This window comes from Parus major, chromosome 3 (assembly GCF_001522545.3).
Source record: "Parus major isolate Abel chromosome 3, Parus_major1.1, whole genome shotgun sequence".
In the NCBI taxonomy this organism is placed as follows: Eukaryota; Metazoa; Chordata; class Aves; order Passeriformes; family Paridae; genus Parus; species Parus major.
Genome location: NC_031770.1, coordinates 108,593,002 through 108,614,933, shown reverse-complemented (window position 1 = coordinate 108,614,933; position 21,932 = coordinate 108,593,002).

The window sequence follows — 21,932 nt, the reverse complement described above, 5'->3', positions numbered from 1 at the left end:
GGAAGGCTACAATGACCCTGTCACAACATTCTGATGTCTTTTACACATTTTGAAAATATAAACCTTGACCCCCACACTAAATACAATTGTTATTTGTTCATATATAAAACTGGTAAAAAATCCAGAAAACAAGAAGTCAGTGATATTGTGTAAAGGAAAAGATTAAAAATTCCCCATTCTTTCTAAAAAGAGTTATTCCAGTTTAAATTTTAGCTAATTATTGACTAATAGTTAACTCAAAACTTCACTCTTTGAGGTCACCTCTGCTGTTTTCCTCTCCAAAGGAGGGGAATAGTTCTGGTATTTCCTTGGTGGTCTCAATGCACATAGAAAAACATTCATGAGCCTTGTTTTTCAAAGACAACAACAAAGGGTATAAATCTCTCTTGTAACCCAGAATGAGGCAGCATTGGGGGATTTTTGGTTGGTTGGTTTTACTTTTTTCAAAGGAGTTTGGTGGTCTCTGGAGGTTCTCCATGGGTTGCCTACCATTTTATTTCTAAAAAAATGCTGTTCTCCTCTGTAGCCTTTTAAAACTAATTCAGGCTTGTTGTACTCTCATCATCTCCAAGGTGCTGCAGTCTTACTCCTGACTTTCCTCCTCTAATTACCCTCTCCAGAAAATTACCATTTGGCTTGTCTTGGGGAGGAATTCTCTGAAAATGAACTCTGGGTGTCTCAGAAATGCCCATCCATCTGTATTTAGCATGAAACACTCTCAGGGAGAACAGCTATGGCACCACAGAGCAAGTATTTTATATAACCATAAAAATATTAAGGTGGAAAGACAAAAGAGGGGATTTAAAACAGATCACTCTGTCAGCATGTGCTGTTTAATAGCTCAGCCTGTGGGAATTTATTTCTCATCACATCTGATGCAGTCACAATAAGGTGCACCTAGAGCTTCACAGTACCTTGGACCTCTTCTTAAATGGCTCAAAAGTGTGAACTTCACCAGAACACCAAAGTATTTTCCATTCTGGCCCACAGTGACCAGACCCAGCATAATGCCAAGGGACTTTTGGCACCTCCCTTCTCTGTGGTAGGATCTGAACATGCTTGATAAAGGGGATATTTTCCTAACAAAGAGTAAGTGATGATATAAAGAAATTTTTGTGGAGGTTGAAAGATCTATCTCAGTAAGACATCTCTGGACATCTTCAGAAAACCATCTGTCCCAGCTGGATTATAACCTAAAGGCCCTCCTAGCACGGGCCTTCTGCTCACATGACCCCCAGTATTTGTGGGCTGGGTCTAGAGGCACTCTTGAAAGGCTTTTGTTGCTGTTCCACCATAATGAAAAGGACTGAGGTTATTAGTTTGTAGAAATGGTTGTATTTTAGTGCTAACTGACAATGGCTGGATATGTGCATTTGGTCTATATTGGGAGGCACAGAACAAGGAACCTCTTCAGCTCCTCAGTGGAAGGTAAAAAAATAAGAGGGGATCCTCCCTGAATGGTTTCACCAATGTTTATAATCTCACATACCATGAGATGTACCTGTATCCCTGACATCTCTCCCAGCCTAGTTGATACTGATACACACCAAGTCTGAACATTTTTTTCATAATGAATCTCCATTTATCTGCCAGCTAAACTTTTCCTGCATGTCTCCATTCCCCTTCTCTCAAAACTATGCAGTTGAGACGTAACAGAACATAAGCCCACCTGGGTTTAGCCCTTATTTTAGGTTTTCCCTGGAATTATTTTTTTATGTCAGAAAGTTGCAGTGTGGCTTGACACTTTCCACAAAAGGAGTGATCTTTCATTTAGACAGGCAGTGGCACAATCCCAGAGGAAAGTTGAGAATAACAGACTTACTCGCATACTGATTAATGGTCTTCTGTAAAGTTCAGCCATTCCCCAGGATTTGCAGTTCAAAACAGGGAGAGATATTTGAAAATGTTTGATCTTTTCAATCAAATAAGTAGGAGAAGTCTTTTAAGCTCTGATTATACACCTTTTCTGCGTAGCTTGTAGACAAATTTTGGAATAGAAGGTTTGTGTTGGAATGGACCTTATAGATCATCTAATTCCAGTTCCCCTGCCATGGGCAGGGACAGCTTCCACGATCCCATCCAACCTGGCCTTGGGCACTTCCAGGGATGGGGCAGCCACAGCTTTGGTACCTGACTACAAAATATTTGGGTTGTTATAGCCAACTTCTTGTAACAGGTTAGACTTTCTGGACATGGTTCATTTCACCCAATATTAGACATCTAAAAAGGAAAGCTTTGTAATTGAGTAGAGGGGATCCACTCACCTAGGGCTTTCTTGAAAATTAATTAGAAATAAATAAAGGTGCATTTCTAGAGAACAACTCATCCAACTGATATCTTCTGCAGGGTGTTAAACATACCCTAGGAGTGCCTGTTTCTCACTGCCAATTGTAGTCAGCCCTCATGCCACAGGGTGGATGTCACCTTATGACATCCATTTCTGCCTGTGGCTGCAGAAGTCCTGGTTTGTGACTGAAGAGTCCAGAATTTTTAGCAACAATATTAAAGCATCTCTTAACAGGTCAGATCATTTTCCTAACTTCAGCTTACTTGAAAACAGAGCACATAGGATTGCCCTCTTTAATGGGAAGAAAAAGAAGCTTTCAGAAGGTAACTTAGTCCATGTAGGCCAGTCTTAGCTCTCAAGATTGTTTAAACTTTTTCCCTTATTTTTCTGCCCTGATTAAAAACAGGAAGCAGATGCCTCTACTAGACACAAAGCCCAGTAATAAGCTGCTGAGAGACAGGCATCAGGATATTTTTCCTCAGACAATTCCATCCTAAATCACCAATCTAAAGAGGGAGGAAAGAGCCCTGTGTGGGACATGTCCATTCTCCTCCTTCTCTGGAGAGATAATCTTAAGTAGACTCCTGGAAGTTAAATAAACAGCTAGGACTTGAAGAAGAAGGAAAGTTTTATTCAGTGAATAAATGTTATGTTTTAAAAAAACATTTGGCTGGCAAATATTCAGCTCTCATTTTCTCTCTTTTCTTCTCTGCCCTTTTTTCCTTTCCCACCCTTTTTCCTTTTTTGCAAGTCAAAAACAAAGCCCGAGGAAGGGAAAATAAAAAGGCCTCGGATATCAAACCTAAAAGAGCAACTTAAAATAAAATAAAAAACATGTTTGCTTTTCTGAGAAGAACAAGAGAAGTGTTTCCTAGAAGCAGGCAATTGGCTTATGAACTTGTCACATTACAAAAAATAAAAATTGTTTTACTTCTTTTTTCGAGCCTCATTATTCACTTGTTAAACCTAAGCAGCCTGACTGGTGAGATGTCAGGAAGAGATTAGTGATGGAGACAAAGTTTGCACCCTAAGATTTATCATTAGAATAAAAATTGTCTTCAACTTGATCCATAAACATTAACTGTTTATTATCAGCCAAGGAAAATGAAGAAGTGTAGATCAGAGACATATTTGTTGAAAGGCTTTGGGGGAGCCAGGGTCAGACCCCCTTTCTGCAAAGAGCTCAGGCATCTACTCAAATTCCTGTGATCCACTGAGAGACAAATGCCTTTTTCATTATGCACACATGGATTTGCTCTTCCTACCTGAACCAGCTCTTGAACTTAAACATATCTCTTCTAGGTCCCAGGTTTACCTTCTAAATGGACATTTCTATTCCTGTCTTCCTCCTGTTTTACACCCTTTGTATTGGATTGGCAAAGGCATAAGCAAAGTCTAAGCAAGGGGTAGACAGTGGTGTTTAGTGTGAGCACAGACCTTGATGCCCAGAGATCACATAAAGTTCAGATTTGTATTACCAGGCTCTGTTTCTGTCTGAAAATACTTTCACAGCATAGTTTCTTAGCGTTTGGACAATGTGTATCCCAATCATCAATCCCCTATCAAAGCATGGGAACAAGTAATTTATTATAAAAATACATTCCTTTCTAAATTAACTCAGACAGAAAATGAAAGACCACCAGTGCAGAAGCAGCACTGATATTTCCTAGGGAAAAAACCTCTAAACTTGGGTCCACATACAGCCATTGTATAATTGTTTCTAATTGATTAAATGATGCAATGGTATGCAGATTTTTAAAACTTAGTCCTCAGATTCACACCTGTCAATAGTATGGAGATAAGAATTTCTATGAAAAAATTGTTTATGTTGGAAAAGTCCTTTAAGATCACCCATAGGCACAGAAATGCCAAGTCCACCACTAAACCATGTCCCTCAGTACCACATCTACACAACTTCTAAATATCTCCAGGGATGGTGACTCCACCACTTCCCTGGGCAGACTGTTCCAATATCTGACCATGTTTTCAGTGAAAAAAAATCCCTAATATTCAATCTAAATCTACCCTGACACAACTTGAGGTCATTTCCTTTTGTCCTTTCTACCTGTGAGAAGAGACCAACCCCTACCTGGCTTTTAACCTCCTTTCAGGGAGTTATAGAGAGTGAGAAGGTTCACTCTTGCCAGTCTGTTGTGGTAGTAGCCACATTAACTTCTAGTTGGGTTTTGGTCTTTCTAATTTTCTCCCAGAGTTCCAGCCAAAGCTCTCTGTTCATCCAGGTCAATCTTCCCCTCCAGCTTGTGTTTGGGGACATGGGAATGGCTGCCCCTTCTACTTTAGGGTGTTCTTCTTAAAGAAAGTCCAGTTTCCCTGGACTCCTTTACCCTTCAGGAATGCTTCCCAAGGGAATCTCTCAACTGTCTCCCAAAGTGGCCAAAATCTGCCCTCTAGGAATCTGAGGCACTGTTGTTTCTGACTGCTTTCCTTGCTTCTCCAAGGATCAGAACCTCTCTCATTTCCTGATCACTGTGCCCCAAACAGCCTCTGACCTTCACATCCTTCTCTGCTCACAAACAGCAAGGGCAGCAGGCACCTCCCCTAGGTGGGTTACAGTCCTATTGTCAATAGGTCCTAGATGGATCTCTCTTCCACAAACTCCAAGATTTTCCTAGTTTCCTCTCTTCTGTGTTGCATTTACAGCAGAATCTGGTAAGTGGAAATCCTCTACAAGGACAAGGATTGTGAAACTTTTCCAAACTTGGTATAGAATATTTATATAGAAAGAGACTCTTCCCTTTTGAATGCAACACAAATTTATTGGAGTTGTCTTAATAAAAACCTCTACATGTTTAAGGTAGTTGAAATACAGTCCCAGAACAAATCCCATCACATTGTCACAGACACTTTTGATGCTTTTTTTACAGCTAAAAGTGCATAGTGGAGACTTTTCTTTGTGGTAAGAGAACTCACCTCATTCCCATCACTCTTCTCTTTTTCTCATGACACTAAATGTTCATTTAACCTTTGCACCGTTTTATAACAATTAACTCTTCCTTAAACCTCCAAAGCAAGACCCAATAAAAAATATTCAAACCTACTAATAATAATTTAAAAAAATCCAGTCCCAGGCTGACAAATAAGAGACAAAACCTCTCCTCCTCTGGTTAGCCTGGCCAACATATGCATCTAATTCTCAGAGAGGTTTTCTGGAAAACCAGTGACAAGATAGGTACTGTGGGCTAGCCCCGGGCAGTCAGCAGTGGCAGAACGCTTCACACAGCCTCATGTGTAAAGTTTCTGAACTGACACAAAGCTTAATGGAAGTGAACCCTGACAACCGTGGCCAACCGACTGTAAGTGACATTCCGGGTGCCTTGGCACTCTGCATCCCGTCCTCCTTCCCCTGCTTCCCCCCTCCCCTCCTGCCTGTCCCTCCTGAAGGTGTAATGTCTCCTGTGGGATGCTCTGATGCTGAAACGCCGTCGTGCTCTGTTTCAGGTGATTTTTCCGGCCCCCAGCTCATCAGTGCGGATTCCTCAGGATGGGAGAGAGCCCAGACTCGCTTTGGGAAGGCAGGGAACAAGCAGAGGGATGGTCTGGCAAACGGCAGGCTGAGGCTGTGTCTGAAAGCGCTTACCCTGATATTACTAAAAGCAGAGAAAACAGTTTTGGGGAGAAAATCCCCATCTCAAGTGCTGGGAGTGTCTAATAAGCCCCTCACAAAACAAGCTTTTTTTTTTTCTTTGCATTTAATGATCAAATCTTAAATTTGGGATTTAAGATTTAAAATTTGGGAGCTGACTTGAGCTGTCTCGAGCACCAATAAACAGCTTTGTGCAGAGTACTTTTGAGCAGGCTCCTGCCTCCCTTTGAAGGCAAGGAAATCAGCCTATTTGTACATAGCAAAGTATGGATCTCTCTACAGAGCTAATACCTTGTAGCACATCGATCACTTCCCCTAGGAGGGTTTGAAAGCACTTTGCAAACACTGGGAATAGCAGTAGATGTGTAACAGAAGTCTCCTTTTGTTGGGTCTTGCACAAATACATGAAAGCAAAGCCCCAGCCTCAAAAATGCACCCTCTACATGGATAAGTCAAGCAGAGTTGATAAGGAAAAGAAATATGGGAGGTTTAATGAAAGCTGTTATCATGCAGGTGGTAGAATTATAAACAAACACAATTCAGCTCTCAAATTCTTGCTGCTAAACCACAGTGTGCCTTGGCCCTGCAATTCCTACACAAAATAGTGATGTATCATTTCCACTGGCAGGAAAAGTGAGTGAAAACAGATAAAACTGTTTCTTTGGGCTGGTTTGTTTTTTTTTTTTCTTTTTTCTGAAAGTAAAGAAAATCTTCTCCTCTAATTATTATTATCTATCTACTACAGTTGCAGAATCTCAGCATAGTTTTATGAATTATTCCAGCATTTCACAACAATATCATGATCTCACAGTATTTGGAAATGATTTTTTTTTTCCAAACTGGTCTGAGATACGCACTTTGTATTTAAAAAAAATATGAATTTTTGGGTTTTTTTATTTTTTTAATGATTGACATTCACTAAGCTAGGCAGAATAAGCATAGAATCTGAATAAAGTGGTGGAGTCACCATCTCATCCCTGGAAGTGTTCAAAAAATGACTGGATGTGGCACATGTGCCGTGGTGCAGCTGCCACGGTGGTGTTGAGTCAAAGATTAGACTCAAGGACCTTGGAAGTCTCTTCCAGCTTTAATGATTCTGTGATTTTCTTCCTCCAGGTGTGGGCTTGGGTGTAAATCTGAGTGTTTTGCACCCAATATACTCACCAGCAATCAGTCATATATATCTATTCCTATTTAAAGACAGGCCCTTGCTCTTGGTCTAAAGACCAGAGTAAAAATTGACAATAGGACTGTAATCAACAATTTATAAATTACCCTCTTTTCAGTCACTATAACCCTGGTTTTAATACCTTGATTATTTCACTTATCTGCAGATACACTTGTAAGCAGCATTAGCAGTGCTCTACATGCATGAGTTTGGTTTTTTTGAATGTAAGAAAGTCATGAAGGTGAAAATCCTGAGAGTTCAATGAAATGATTAATGACTTATTTTATATATATAAAAAAACAAAACATTTAAACAATAAATTTGTTGTGATCTTGGGCAAAACATAACACAAAGTTAGGTTGTGTCTTTCCTGTAAACAGTAAAGGTGTTTGTTATGAAATTGCTAATGAGAATTACCCCTATTTGATGAGAAAGAAAGCCACAGTAAATTCTCAGAATATGCAGAGTATAACCCCACCTGCAGATCTGCCTCCAGCCCTGGGGCCCAGCACAGGAAGGACCTGGAGCTGCTGGAGAGAGTCCAGAGGAGGCAGCAGAATGAGCAGAGGGATGGAACAGCTCTGCTGTAAGGAAAGGCTGAGAGAATTGGGATTGTTCAACCTGGGGAAGAGAAGGCTTTGGGGTGACCTCACTGTGGCCTTCCAGTGCTTGCAGGAGCTACAGGAAAGATGGAGAGAGACTTTTTACAAGAGTGACATTACAAGGGGGAATGGCTTCAGACTTAAAGAGAATGGGTTTAGATTGCATGTTAGCAAAGATTTGTTCCCTGTGAGGGTGGGGAGGCCCTGGCACAGGGTGCCCAGAGAAGCTGTGGCTGCCCCTGGATCCCTGGAAGTGTCCAAGGCCAGCTTGGATGGGGCTTGGAGCAACCTGGGATAGTGGGAGGTGTGCCTGTCCATGGGAAGGGAATAGAACAAGATGATCTTTAAGGTCTTTTCCAATCCAAACCATTCTGGGATTCTATGGTTCTAGACCCAGCAGAATGAAGAAGAAATATAGACAGGAAAGTTTATTAGAGGGCTTGAAACTGTGCAGCTCATGTAGTAAATCTTGCACCATAATTTTGTCTTTTAAAACATGTTGTCTATGAGAAAATAACTTTCAGGTAGAAGCTCCCATACTCACTAAAAATACACGATTTTGCATACCTCTGACACTGCTGAGTGTCATTTTTATCTACGCACTAGATTCCTTCTTCCACAGGACGGACACTGTGTGGCAAACAGGAACACTTTGTGATTGTGTGAACAGAACTATTTGTACTCAAAAATCTTTGGAGATGAAACATAGATGTTTTACCCAAGGTCACATAAAGAATCAGTAGCAGAGATTGAAATTAATCTTGAGTCTGCTGAGTCCCATTCAGGTGCCCAAACAACGAGACCACCTTTTCCAACTGATGCTGAATCTGTCATCTGAGACTTAAAATGTTTTGAGGTGACAGCAACTGACCCCAAAACCCCAGGTTTTATGTGAAAATATTTTCAAGTCTAAACAGTTATGTTAAATGAACCATTAAAAATTAAGCATTGAAATGAACTGACCTGAACAACGAACTAAAACATGCCTGAGGCATCAAACAGGTTTCTGGTTTTTTTCCTTTTATTTATGATGGGTGATGTGACAAAAGAATTCACTAAATTCTGAATACTAAATAAATTAGTCATAGCTCAAATGCCACTTCAATAATTTTTCCAGAGAACAACCATCACAGGAGCTTGTGCTTCCTTACTTGTGCCCCTTTGGCTCACCTGGTCTTTAAGATGACACAAAAATGGAGAAAACTGAAAGACAGTGAAATATAAAGAGTCCAAATGCCAAATCCGCCAAAACTGTTCATCATCTAAGATAAAAGTGGATTAAAAGCTGGACACAAATGTTTAGAATTACATATACACCATTATACCTCCAGTCACAGGAGAATCTTTTTTTTAATGTAGCATGGTTAATGCCATAAATATCGTGTGCAGGTCCTTGCTTTTTGCCTCATTTTGTTTCTGCAATAAAAATATTAACATTTCTTCTGTGACACATTTCCCCAATTTTTCCACTGTGAAGTAAAGCAAACCCAAAAGAAAATTATATTCAGAAGTGTTCAAGTTTCTGCCTATGCCTTAAATCTCTTCTGCTGATGATGAGTTCAGGAGAGAGAGGAGGGTGAGTCTGTGAGTTAGGAGCTGCTGCAGGGAGAGAAAGACAGGTGGAAGAGTAAAGATAGACAGAAAGGAGGAAAATTAGGGCAGAAAGAACAAGGAGAAAACAGAAAAAAAAATTAAAAAATTAAAAAATGAGATGGGAGCAGATTCCCCCTCCAAACAAACTTTCTTACTGGTTATAGCTGAGGAATTGACCAAGTACAAATGCTGAAGAATTTAAATTCCTTTTTTTAAAGGCCACACCCACCGCTTGAGACCCTTCCTAAATACTCTGGATACTGATTTATTGTAAGGTGTGTGGTCCTTACTTACTGATGGAGAGCTGAGTTCTCCAATTTTAAACCTTCTCATGGATCTACAGGAAATAACTATGGATGGACAAAACCAGGGTGTCCAAAGTTTATATCCTAACCTGCAAAATCTGGCTAAACAGGGGTGCTGACTTGTGGAGCTGAAGTTTTGACTCAAACAGCCTCCTTCTGCTATTCCTCCTGTATATTTCATAAAACTTTGTATATTTTCCTTGGCTATCTCTCTCCACTTTAGACCTTTCTTCCCCTGTATGGAAGAACACCAATATTCTCACACAACTTTAAAAGCTGAAAGTGAGTTACAGAGGAAAGATAAATGGGTAGATGAATAACTTTTGAATTATTTGGTAACTCATCTTTGTCAGTCTTTCCTTTCATAAGGCTCTTAGAGTTGTTTTTGTCCTTATCATCCCTTTGTTATTGTGCTGATCAGCTGGAGTGGAAGCTGTGTCTCATTTCATGGAATCATGGAAACATTAAGATTGGAAAGGAACTCCAAGATCATTAAGTCTTTGACCAAAAAGTCCAGTTTTCCAGGGATTTGATTTGCAGCTGGTATTGCTTCAGCAGTGCTTCTGGAGCAATGGCCAAGGAGGTTTCATCTCCAGCAGGCACCGATATGAAGATGAGAACATCCCATCATGGTTAGGCAGGATACTTACACCTTGAGGCTTCAGAATTAGAGCTGATGTTGGTTTTATCTAACTGCTGCAGTGAAGAGAGCTGTAAAACACCGTGTCCTTACCTTTTATTTAATTTCTTTTAAACTTGCATCAAAAGGAAAATGACTCATCACAAGGACTTCTCTGCTCCAGACAGATGAGTCACTCGCAGCCCTTGGGTGGATCCAAACTTTGTGTTTTGCTCATCAGCTGGGAATTGTTTGAAGGACTCAGAGTATAAAAGGGCCGTGATCCCATTTGCTCTGCATGTGTGCAATGGAAGAGGATGAAAGAAGAGACTTTTTCCACAAGGATCTCTTTGGTGGGGAGAAAATAAAAAAGCTAGTGGGGAGTTCTATCTTTCAAAAGTTTTGAGATAATTTTCATGTTTTGATAAAACATTGCAATTCAGATTCTCATTTTATTTTCCCTCATTGCAGCCGATTAAACCTGCTCTTCCTTTAGCCCTTTCCTTCCACACCCTAGGCAAAACAGATCTATTTACCAGTGCTTTCATTATTTACAATGTCCATTTTTGTAAGGTGGTTTACATTGCAGCTTCTTTACACTTGGGGATATTTTCAAAATTATCTGGACATGATGCTGTGAAACTCTCTAGGTGTCCCTGCTTGAGCAGGAGGATTGGACAAGTCGAACTCCAGAAGTTCCAACCTCAACCTTCCCTGCCTCTAGGACTCTGTGATCCCCAGCTTCAGATTTCAGCGCTCATATCAAATCTTCCCTTTCCCATTTCTTGGGCTGTGTTGCCAGAAGGGCTTTCTGGAGAAGCAAAGTTATTCTCTGGCATGTGAGAGGTTAAGGTAACCCCACCTTTCTTTGAGCTGGACACACCCTGCCCAAGGAAGGGGCTGCCAAGTCCCTCCCCATGCTGTATAAAGCAGCCTTGGTGAGGAATGTTTGGTGGGCTACAATTTGTGACAGCTGCCCCCACTCCAGGGAGGTTCAACAGCCTCAAAGAGAATAAGAAATGCTCGAGGTCTCCTTCCCAAAGCTGCAAATGCTTCCCATCACTCCAGCCACCTCCCACCAAAAAAAGCTGAGTGTCTTGACAGAGAAATTTGAAATCTTGGCAACCTTCCATGGAGGAATATAATCTTTAAGGAGCCTCAAAACTGCCCTTGGGCAAATCCTCTTTTCATAGTCAAAATAATAATAATTAATGAAATTCCACAGTATTCAGAAGAAAGCCAATGCTTTTAGAAAATCTCCAGGCTGCCATTTCCAATTATAAATTGCCATATCCAGTAACATCACCCTGATAAAGTGGAAGGCTGATCTGTACAGGCAAGCGAGGATGCATCTAAAGTTGAGATAATATCAGCACCTCTCCCTGAAGATATAAAATAAACTGCATCATTTTATTAGATTAGCATATTAAAATAAAACTTAGCATCTCTGCCACTTCACCCAAACTAATGCAAAGAAGCTTAATATTTGATTATTAGATTCATCTCACTGTTTGGGGATGATGATTAACTCTTTCCAGTGAGAAGATATCAGTCTAACTGTCTGACATATGCTTCCTAAAATACATATTTTTTTTTTCTGAAAATAGAGACAAAGAAAGAAAATAACCAGGTAAAGCATTAAAATTCAGAGTGAAGTGGGGTTCTCATTTTAACAAAGTGCTCTTTTTTTAGAAGTTTTTGAAGCAAACTGCTCTTTGCCTCTTTAATTGTTAATGTATAGTGATATCATTCACAGGGTCAGATTAGGTCATCATTCAGGACTGCCATGATAAAATCCAGTGGTTTTAATGTAGATTCATAGAGCCTAAAACATACTGAAGAATTTTACAGCCCTGTAAATTTGACCTGTGCAATGTTTTTCAAAAATTTCATATGATGTTCCAACCATCAGACTGTGGAAAACATTGATTAGTTCCTCTGATGTGACAGGTTAAAAAAGCAACGTGTAAAGTTTATCTGAAATGAGACAGTTTGCTTTTGTGGAAAGAGTGGAGAAGTGTGCCTAATGAGAGAATAGATTCTGTTTGTAGAATTGAAATAATTAACCTGAAATCTCTAATATTTGCCCGAAAGTATTAGAAATTTTTAACCTTTGTTCCTCTGCTCAGCTTTTCCTCTAATCTCAGAGTTATAATTTATACTTGTAAAATGCCTTCTTATTAATCTCCCTTTATTGTTTTTCCAAAATATTTGCAACATAAATTTTTTTTTCAGGGAATATGTCCACAATGAGAAAACATATATCCCTATCATAATGATGTTAGGAATCAGTATTTGAATTTCTATACAAAAGTTTGAAAATCAAAGGGATTGTTTTTTTACAACTAAGATGTAAAATGAGGGGGAGAAAGGAAAATATACTCTTTCTGGATTTCCAGTATGTTAGTCCAGAGCTCATCAGCATATCCTGCAAGTTTTTTGTGCTTCCTAAATAGGGAAAAAAATCTATTAGCATTCTTCTTCTCTTTCTTCCTTTTTTTTTTTTTTATTTTTTTTTAAATTAGTGAGACAAGCTTTTCTTCAAAAATTGTTGTGAACTTGAAGTACTGCTCCACTTCAGTCCTGCCTTTGCAGCATTTTGTTCAGACCAGCTACTATAGAACTCAGACCAGGTCAGTTCTGACTGAAGCTCAAGGTCCCAGACAACTCCTGCTGCTTCTGGCACTGAGGAATGAGTCACAGAATGGTTTGTGTTGGAAGGGAAATTAAAGATTGTCTGGTTTCAAACCTCCTGCCATGGGCAGGGACATCTGCCACAAGAGTGCCATGGGTTAACCCCAGATATCAACCAAGCACTGTGGAGTCACTTGCTCACTTCCCCAACAGCAGGGTAAGGGAGAGAATTGGAAGGGTAAAACCTGGAAAACTCATGGATTGAGATAAAAACAGTTTAATAGGGAAATTTAAAAAAAAAAAATTAAAAAACACGGATGTAAATAAAGCAGAACAAAGAATTAACTCACTGCTTTCCAAGGGCCAGGCAAGCATTCAGCCATTTCCAGAAGGGCAAGACCCAATCCCAAATAACAGTGATTTGAGAAGACAAACATCATCACTCCAAATGTTCCTCCTTCATATAGTGATCATGATGTCACATGGTCTGGAATATTCCTTGGGTCAGTTGGGATCACCTGTCCTGGCTGTGTCTCCTCCCTGTGCCACGCACTCCCAATCTCCTTGCCAGCATGGCCATACAAGAAGCAGAAAAGGCCTTGGCTCTGTGTGGGCCCTGCTCAGCAATAACAAAAACATCTCTATATTATCATCACTGTGATCTGCACTAATCCCAGACACAGCTCTACGCTGGCTACTGTGAACAAAAATTAGCCCTACCCCAGCCAAAATCAGCACAGGCTGCTCCAAACCCTGTCCAGCCTGGCCTTGGACACTTCCAGGGATCCAGGGGCAGCCACAGCTTCTCTGGGCACCCTGTGCCAGGGCCTCACCACATTCACATGGAAGAATTTCTTCCCAATATCCAATCTAAACCTACTCTTGTTAACAGTTTCCACATTCTTTGTAGGAGCCTTGACCAAGCTGTGAGTGGGCAGCTCTCACCAGCCTCACCACCATTCCAGGCTATCCCCTATTCCAGCTTCTGGATCAGGCTTCCAACTTAAGAGGTGAACATTTCCCTCTTGGAAGGCAAAAGTTGTCCCACATTGATATTGGTGAAGGTAAATACTCTTGCCAGTGTCAGAGTGGTCAGAGCTGCCTTCTGTGAGGCAAAGAACATCCAGGGACCAGCTTGGGAAGGAATCTGCCCCAGTGGGAATGAGAAATGTGATGCTTTTAGACCCCTAAACTGATCTGAGACAAATCCTGCCCCACCAAAGTGAAATGATCACTTTGAATAAAGTGGTTTGTTAGAAACAAATATCCTGTAGTGAACATATCTTTTTCTAAAAAAATACAAAATTAGGTGGTTTTTTTCCTTCTTTTAGAAAGGAACTGAATTTCTGTATAGTTGATTAAAGTGTTTATTAGCAGTGTTGCTTTTTTGTCCCTTTTCTACTAGGTGAAAAAGCAAAGAAGCAGCACTCCATTATACCCTTGTACCCCAGCTACTGTTTTTGTCTAATACACAGGAAAACAGAGACAATCTAATTCAAAAATACTTTTAAAAACAGTGGAGGGTTTCCATTAATTGTAATTTAAACATGGCATTGTGTCCCAAAGTTAAAATATATCCCCTCAGCCTCGTAGGAATGTGCTTGTAGAGGGATGATTTATAAATCATTCAGTAAGAGACAATGTTACAACTAAAGCAGTGGGAGTTTTGAAATACCTACATCAGATTAAGCTTGTGTTTATTTCAAAAAAGCTCTGATCTACTTTGGATTTTTGGCAGACACAACATGAGCCCAACATGAACTACTGTAATCAAAGCCTTCTCTCAAAGTCAAACTTGGAATGCTTCCAATCTCAATTAAAAAACATTTGATGTCTTTTGGACTTCAGTAATTTAAAAAAAAATTTGTTCTCATTTACCCTGTCCAGACCTGTCCATAACAAAGATCCCACCAGGAACTAATGAGGTTGCAAATATTTTTTATATTTCAATTTTTGGTGGCTCTTTTTTAAAATGAATTTTTCCTCTGTGATAATATTTTAATTAAACAAATTAAAAGAGAAAAATATTCACATCCATCCACTTAAATTAGTCAAAATGAACATTTCATATGCATTGAATAGTTTATCTCAGACATAAGTGGCAGCAAAAAAGATAGAATTCAGGCAGCATTCAAAATCATGAAAGCTATTTAATGAAAGTTTTCATGGCTTTTCTCCCTCATCCTTCCAAGATTATGATGCACAAATTACTTATGAATAACTCAGATGCATTTGTGTGGTCTAATATGAATCCACTAGCAAGAGATGCCATTTAAAGTTAAAGAAACCTTAATGCATCAACTTTTTGGTTAGATGATAAATATAAATATCAGTGAAAGATACACTGAAAAAACATTCCATCCTAGAAAATTCACTGCAGCTCTGGGCTCAGGCTTTCTAAGTTCTGTAATTTGTATATTTTGCTACAATGGCCATTAGTGTTTCCACAAATGTTATTTCACAGGTGCAAAGCCTCAGCCAGTCTTCACTTAAATTGTGTTGACACAGGGTTGCAGTGAGATGCAATGTTAACCATCCTTCAACACAACTAAAAGGTGTTTATTTCTGGACTTGATCCATGTCTGTCTTAGAATGTTGTAGCTTGACTTGCCACATTCAGTGACATTCAATAAATACCTCGGTGAAGTGAATGACACATAATTCCAGGATATGTTCTTGGCTCTGAGCAGCCCAGAGTTACCTAAGCCTTGTCACAGCTCTGTCAAATTTCAGAGCACGATACATTTCTGTGATAGACCTTGCACAAAACCCTGCAGTGAAAGGAACTTACTGAAACTTTCCCTGTACTTCTGTCTGATTATTTTCTGAGCCGGGGAAGAAAAAGAGAAGTTTTCAAAATGTAGAGGAGAAGTGAGACCCAGGAATGTGTAGTTTCATGACAAGGTATCTTGGCTTCAAAAACCTCAGCCTAAGTGCACCTGTGTGAGATGCATTTGTTACCTATAACTTTATATATTTTAAATGCCAGTGCTCAAGCAGGCACAAGAGAGGAGAGCTGACTTGTAGCAGTGGCACAAGAGTGGGAGTCAGTTAAATTCCTGGCTCGGTTCTGAGTTTTGTGATCCCAGACTTGGTCTGCAGCACAGGACTCATCTCATCATTGTTGTACCAATTAACCACAAATTGCCTACCCTGGCAAAGTGCCATTCTGCTCCACGCTGAGGAAACCACATTTCAGTGTCTACAGAGCAGCAATCCAGGTCTCCATACTCAAAAGAGGTGACAAAGCTCCCTTTACAGCCAAGGTAGACCAGACCAACACCATCAGTAAAGAAGATTCTTTCCCCTTAATAGCATTTTAAGGTGTCCTTCCTGACCTTTGGCTACTCTCCAAAAGAATTTTGATCTACTTAGATCCTTTTATTGTTTCTACTGATTGTGGGAAGGTGTTTTGTGTATCTTAGGGCACTATATTTATATTACTGGAAAAATAAATAATCTTCCAGCAATTCTCTGAGATCTTTTTTAAGTTTAGCCATTTTGTGTCTAAATTTGCCATTCCTGTCAGCAGAGTCTTCAAGCAAGGTCTAAATTTCAACCTCCCATCCTGATTAGCAGATGATAAGGGCCAGTATCTCCAGATCAACAAATGTCTAGCTACTTAGTCCTGTGGACAAGCCAAAGGAAAGCAACCTCTGCAGAATCTCCGATGATATAAAGTGCTACGGCCATGGGTTGTGCAGCTGGGTAATGTGATAAGTGACAGAGGCTGTCACTCACAGCTTTGCACTGTGTTTTCTCTTGTCCTGTTGCCTGGCACCTCCTCATCCCCAGCTCTGATCTGCAGACCATCTTTGTGTCACCAAGCCTGAAAAAGTCCATGTCATTGAGCTGCCACTAATTATGTTTGAAGGAATTCAAGCTGAAGCTTGGGTAAATTAGGGTTTATCACAACACTCCCTGTTTGCTCTTTCTGTGGCAACCTACATGGTAGGAGGATAAAATATTTTATGGCATTCATTAGGAGCTCAGTAGATGTCCTTAGGAGGTCAGTTGTTTTTTGGCATTTATTTCTGAAGTTGTTGCAATCTTCACCGTGCCAATCTCCACAGTTCTAATAAAGTAGATAGGGAAATGATGCCTTTTTATGATGACAAGGTGTTAGGGATTAGTCTACATTATCCATGGCTTAGAATAAAAAGATGACCCAGTTGACTCCCTTATTTTTCCTTTAAGTTTGAAGTAAACCCACCTGAAATAGTCTGATGTTGATATCCTTTGGCTCTTTTTTTATCACCCAATTCTTTTTTTTTTTTCATGCTTGCTTTTCAATATCTCTTTGCAGCATTCCAGCTACATATTTGAATATTGCAAAAGCTGTGAGTAAAACATTAGAACAAGAGAACACCAGATAAAAATTCCCATTTGTGGATACAAACCTCCTTAAATTGCCATTATATATTTTGATGATTTCTTAGCCTGTGGGTGCTATCACTGTAATTTGCAGTGTATAAGTTTTAATAAGTCAATTATAAATGTAATGTATGCTGAAAATATCACCACGGTACCAGCTTAATAAACAGAGCCCTTTTTTAATCTTATCCTCAAAACAGAGTTAATGTACCGCTCTTCTAATTTATAATCAAAATGCAAAACAAAATTCAGCTTAACAGTTATAGTGTAGCTGAGGTGCTTCATATCATTAAATTGAAATACCTGAAGGCAAACCTGTTCTCTGACTGTAAAAGACACTAACCAGCTACATGTGTATATGTGGATAATTCACATATTTGTGTCTGCATATGCATGTATCTGCATTTACTTCCACTTTATCTGCATTTACTTCTACCTACATTTTTAGATAGTTAGGTAACATATATACACATATTCCTCTGGAGTATATGATTTCTCAGCAAGGCACAGAGTTTATAGCAGAATGAATTTGTCATATCCACATGGCTCCAGTGCAAAAGAGGCATTTTGCAGAATGTATGCTGAAATCTGGTTCTTAATAAGGTACAACAAAACCCCAAGGAAACTCACTCAGAGAGTCTCAGCCTTACATGAACATTATTATTATTTTTTCTAATTCCCACAGCAGTCAAACCTATGTTCCTACAGAGTATTACAGTCATAACCCATCTTTTTAAAGTGTCTGAATTCTCTACATAGCAACACTTCTGCCTTGGGAAGGCCAGGTGTGACCCTGGCAGCCAGGTGAATGGAAAAATAACCTATAGAAAGCCTGAATCCTTGTTGATATCTTTCATTTCAGCAAGTTAGTTGTCTGAAAATGAGATGTCTATGTTATTCATCTAAGCTACTTCTCATCAGTGCAAGAAAGATTAATATTTCCAAAAGATTAATGTTTCCATCTCTTCTGAGAAACCTGAAAGCTAAAGTTGCCTGGAGTGCTGATTTCTCTCTGCTAATTACACAGGAATCTTTGGTGATTAATGTAAACTGCATGCTTAAAACCGAGGTTGCTGCACTCCTTTCATTCCTGCATCCACAGTGTTACAGGGATGATCTACTGCCCAGCAGGTTCAGGATATTGCATGAGTAACCCTTTGTATTAAATATATATCAGCTTATGGGAAATCAGACTTTCTGTTGTTCTTCTAACACTCAAGATATTTGATAAAAATTGATTTTCACTGATGTCTTTTGAAAATAACAAAATTACACAAAGGCATAATTCACATTGTCTTGCTCAATCCCCTTCAATGACTCCCTAGTTTTTATTCATAACACAGGCACATGTGTATAAACAGTGTTTACTGGGAGGCAGCACAATGAAGTTGTGGCAGAAGTTAAACCCAAAAGATGCATAATTCATTCATTCTCCACAGAATGTTTTGAGTGCTGATCCTATTCCCATTGCCAGGATTAACCAGTGTCCACTTTGAGTCCAGTAACATGACATTCTTTTCAAAGTTAATTGCATTTAAAGGATTGTGTGGGAAAAATTGAATTTGATGGAATGTATGAGATTACCATTTGTTGTAAGATGGAGGTAAGTGAGAGGGATGTCACTGATTCAGGTGGTGACATGGATAAAAACATCTGGAACACCTTGGCTGATTTCAGTTTCAACTTAGTCTCAGGGAAAGGGCTACACCAGAAAGAAGAAAGCAACAAAACAATTCCAGATACCACCACTAGCTGGTCTTTCCTCCCCTCAGACTGGCATCTCCTAAACATTAAAGGTAGGATTCAGAGAATGGTTTGATTTGATGACATTAAAGATGATATAGTTCCAACTCCCTGATATGGAAGGGATCAAGTGATCTCGTATAAAACATTCATATGATACTTGTAAGCAGATTATGAAACTTCTAGGCAGATTATTTTTTTAGGAAGTCATTCCTTTATAAAGGGAAAATGAGTACTTTTAAGACAGAATTCATATGATGTATTACAAATGTCTACTTTAAGATAAGATTAATAGGAAACAGAAAAATCCAATTTCTCTCTTTTATAGGAGAGATATCCTAGAAAACCCTCAAGACATCAATGCCTATACTCAATCCCTCTTCAGGGTGTAACTTGTCATGGTCTCAGAATGCTTTTCTGTGTAATTTGTCTTGTTCAGCACAGACAGGGACCCATGCTCCCTTTTTTAGATGCATCTGTGATGCGGAGGGACAAAGGCGTAGCACAGCATGCCAGCATTTCCTGGGAATCAGTAGGAAGCTGGAAAGTCCATCCCCATCTTTGTTTTCCATGAAACATCTAAATTTCCAGCTCATGGACTACATCTCCTTTTTGTTTGGAAAGTGTTTAGAAAATGGCCAAGATTTGGATGTGTGGGTAATTTTCCTTGTGTGCAACAACAAATAAGAAAGTTGTTGGTGTTGCAAGGTCAGAGGGAATGTCCTAACTCAGAAGGCTGGCCATGAATATGATCAGCACCATCTCCTTTCCATCAGTTTTTAGCACCTGAGGGAGAAACAGGACATTGGGAAGAATTTTGATTTTTTTTAAATCAAAATAGTTGTAATACCCCTGTACCACTGGGGTATTGCTCAGGGAGCGGCTGAGCAATTTCACATCCAGTGTGTCTAAAAAGCATGATACTTCATGAAAAGGAAACACATTTTATATCCTAGTCTCAGTTTTGGTTGGTGTTACATGAGGAAGATACACAAGATACACATCAACAGCCCCTGGAAGTCTTTCAAGTTGCACAGAGATAAATTTAATTGATAAAAACAAAAAATAGTTTTGAATCAAAATTTCACTTAGGACTTGCAATGGCAGAATAGAAGGAATTTTAAAAAAAAATTATTTCTTCTATAGCTTCTGAAAAGATATTTAGATTTTTTGCTATTTTTTTTCTTTTTAACTGCCTTTATTTCAGCTTTCCACCTATACTCATTGAATCTGAACTTTTATATGCCATATTAACAAAATACATTTCAAATGCTGTCTACACAGACATTCCAAAGTACAATCTACAAGAGTGACTGATGTCCTGTGCTAAGCAGCAAACCCTTTTGCAGGAAGGCTGAAGAGAAAACCCCAAACAGCTCAAATCAGAAAGCGTTTACTGTGACAGATCAAAGAAATTAAATGGAGAAGTAAGGGGCATCATGAATTGTAAAATTCAAAACACATAAAAAAGTGGTGCTGGGTTCAGCTGAGGTAAAACACCATCACTGTGTTCCCAATTCCCAGATGAAGAGCCTTGGACAGTAACCCAAGACATCCCAAGTGTTGCCATCAAACAAGCCTCCAGTGAAGGCTCATTCAGCATGTTCTGGTGAGAAGTTTTTCTTTCAAATGGATGAAACTCCTATGAGAGCCAAGGTAATTTATCAAGGAGCTTTATTTATTGTCAAGACTGGAGGCAAAAAGTGGGCTCACCCGTGAGAGGGTTAAACATAAGGGTCTCTTGAGGGTTTCTATGTCTTGTCACTTTGCTTCTAAAAGTCAAAGAACTTGAATTGCCCAGACTTTTCCTCTCATCCATATCCTCAACAGAGGCAGCAAGCCCAGCTCCCAAGTCCTCAGTCTAGATGATGATATTATCCTCAGTTTTAAGAAACCTTTCTGTTTTCCTTTTGCAGAGATAACTTTACCCCACCTCAGTGATAATTTCAGCCTACTTGAACCAAAGAAATAACCTAGGAGGAAATAAGTGAGGATGTGTATGCCAAGATTCACAGATCATTACTTTTTCTGTCCACTCCTCTCCTCCTCCCGGCTTACCTTTAGCTTTCATGGAAATCTGGAGAACTTAATAAGAGATATCAGAGATAATATTTTCCGACACTTGCAAAGCGTGCCTTGCCTTCCAGACAGGATTTCCTCAGTCTGCTCAGTTCTAGATAGGAAACCATCCTTCGGTCTGCCACTACCACTCAGGCACAACAAGGGAGAAAGGGGCATTGCACAGAACATTTTCCACTGCTGTGCCGTATCTCATTTACTCTTGCTACTGAAATACACAGCCTCTAATTAGCTTGTCCTGCTCCGCTCTTTCTTTTTTAATCTGAGATGGAAAAAGAAAAAAAAAGTCATTTATTACTGACTAACAATCATTAAAACTTGTAACTAGTTTGTTTATTGAAACCAGACGGCATTTCCTCCCCTTTCCAACCTGCCACTGTGTGGTATATTCACATATAAGGCATCAATAATTATACAATGCATTACAAATGAGCTTTTAAAGCCAGGATGCAAATTAGGAATGTAAATGTGGCTTCTAAATTGGCTATGTTAATATGAAATATGATTCTTTCTAATAGAGTGGGAGTAAGCCCCAGTGGTATTGATCTTTTCCCTTTTCTGCTTGAAACCCCCCAGTTAAGCAGCAGTGTCTTTTCACCTCCCCTCTCTGAGACTCATCTGGTCAAGTCGAACTCTTTCCTCTTATTTGCCTGTGCTGAGCCATGAGCACTAAATGAAGCGAGTAATTTGGTGCATTGTTGGGGAGGACGGGAGGAGGGGGACTGGGGAAGGGGGGCAGCTGACAGTGAATGGTGTCAGCTGCAGAGGCAGCAGAAAAAGCCGACATCTTAATAAAACAGCCTCGGGCAAAATCCCATTAAAGCCTTCAGAAGCTTGTTTCCCTGCAGTTGAGCAGGTAGGCGTCGTGCACTGCGTGGCAGCCCTGAGTGCTCTCTGGGAGCCCAGTTCAAAAAAAAAAAAAAA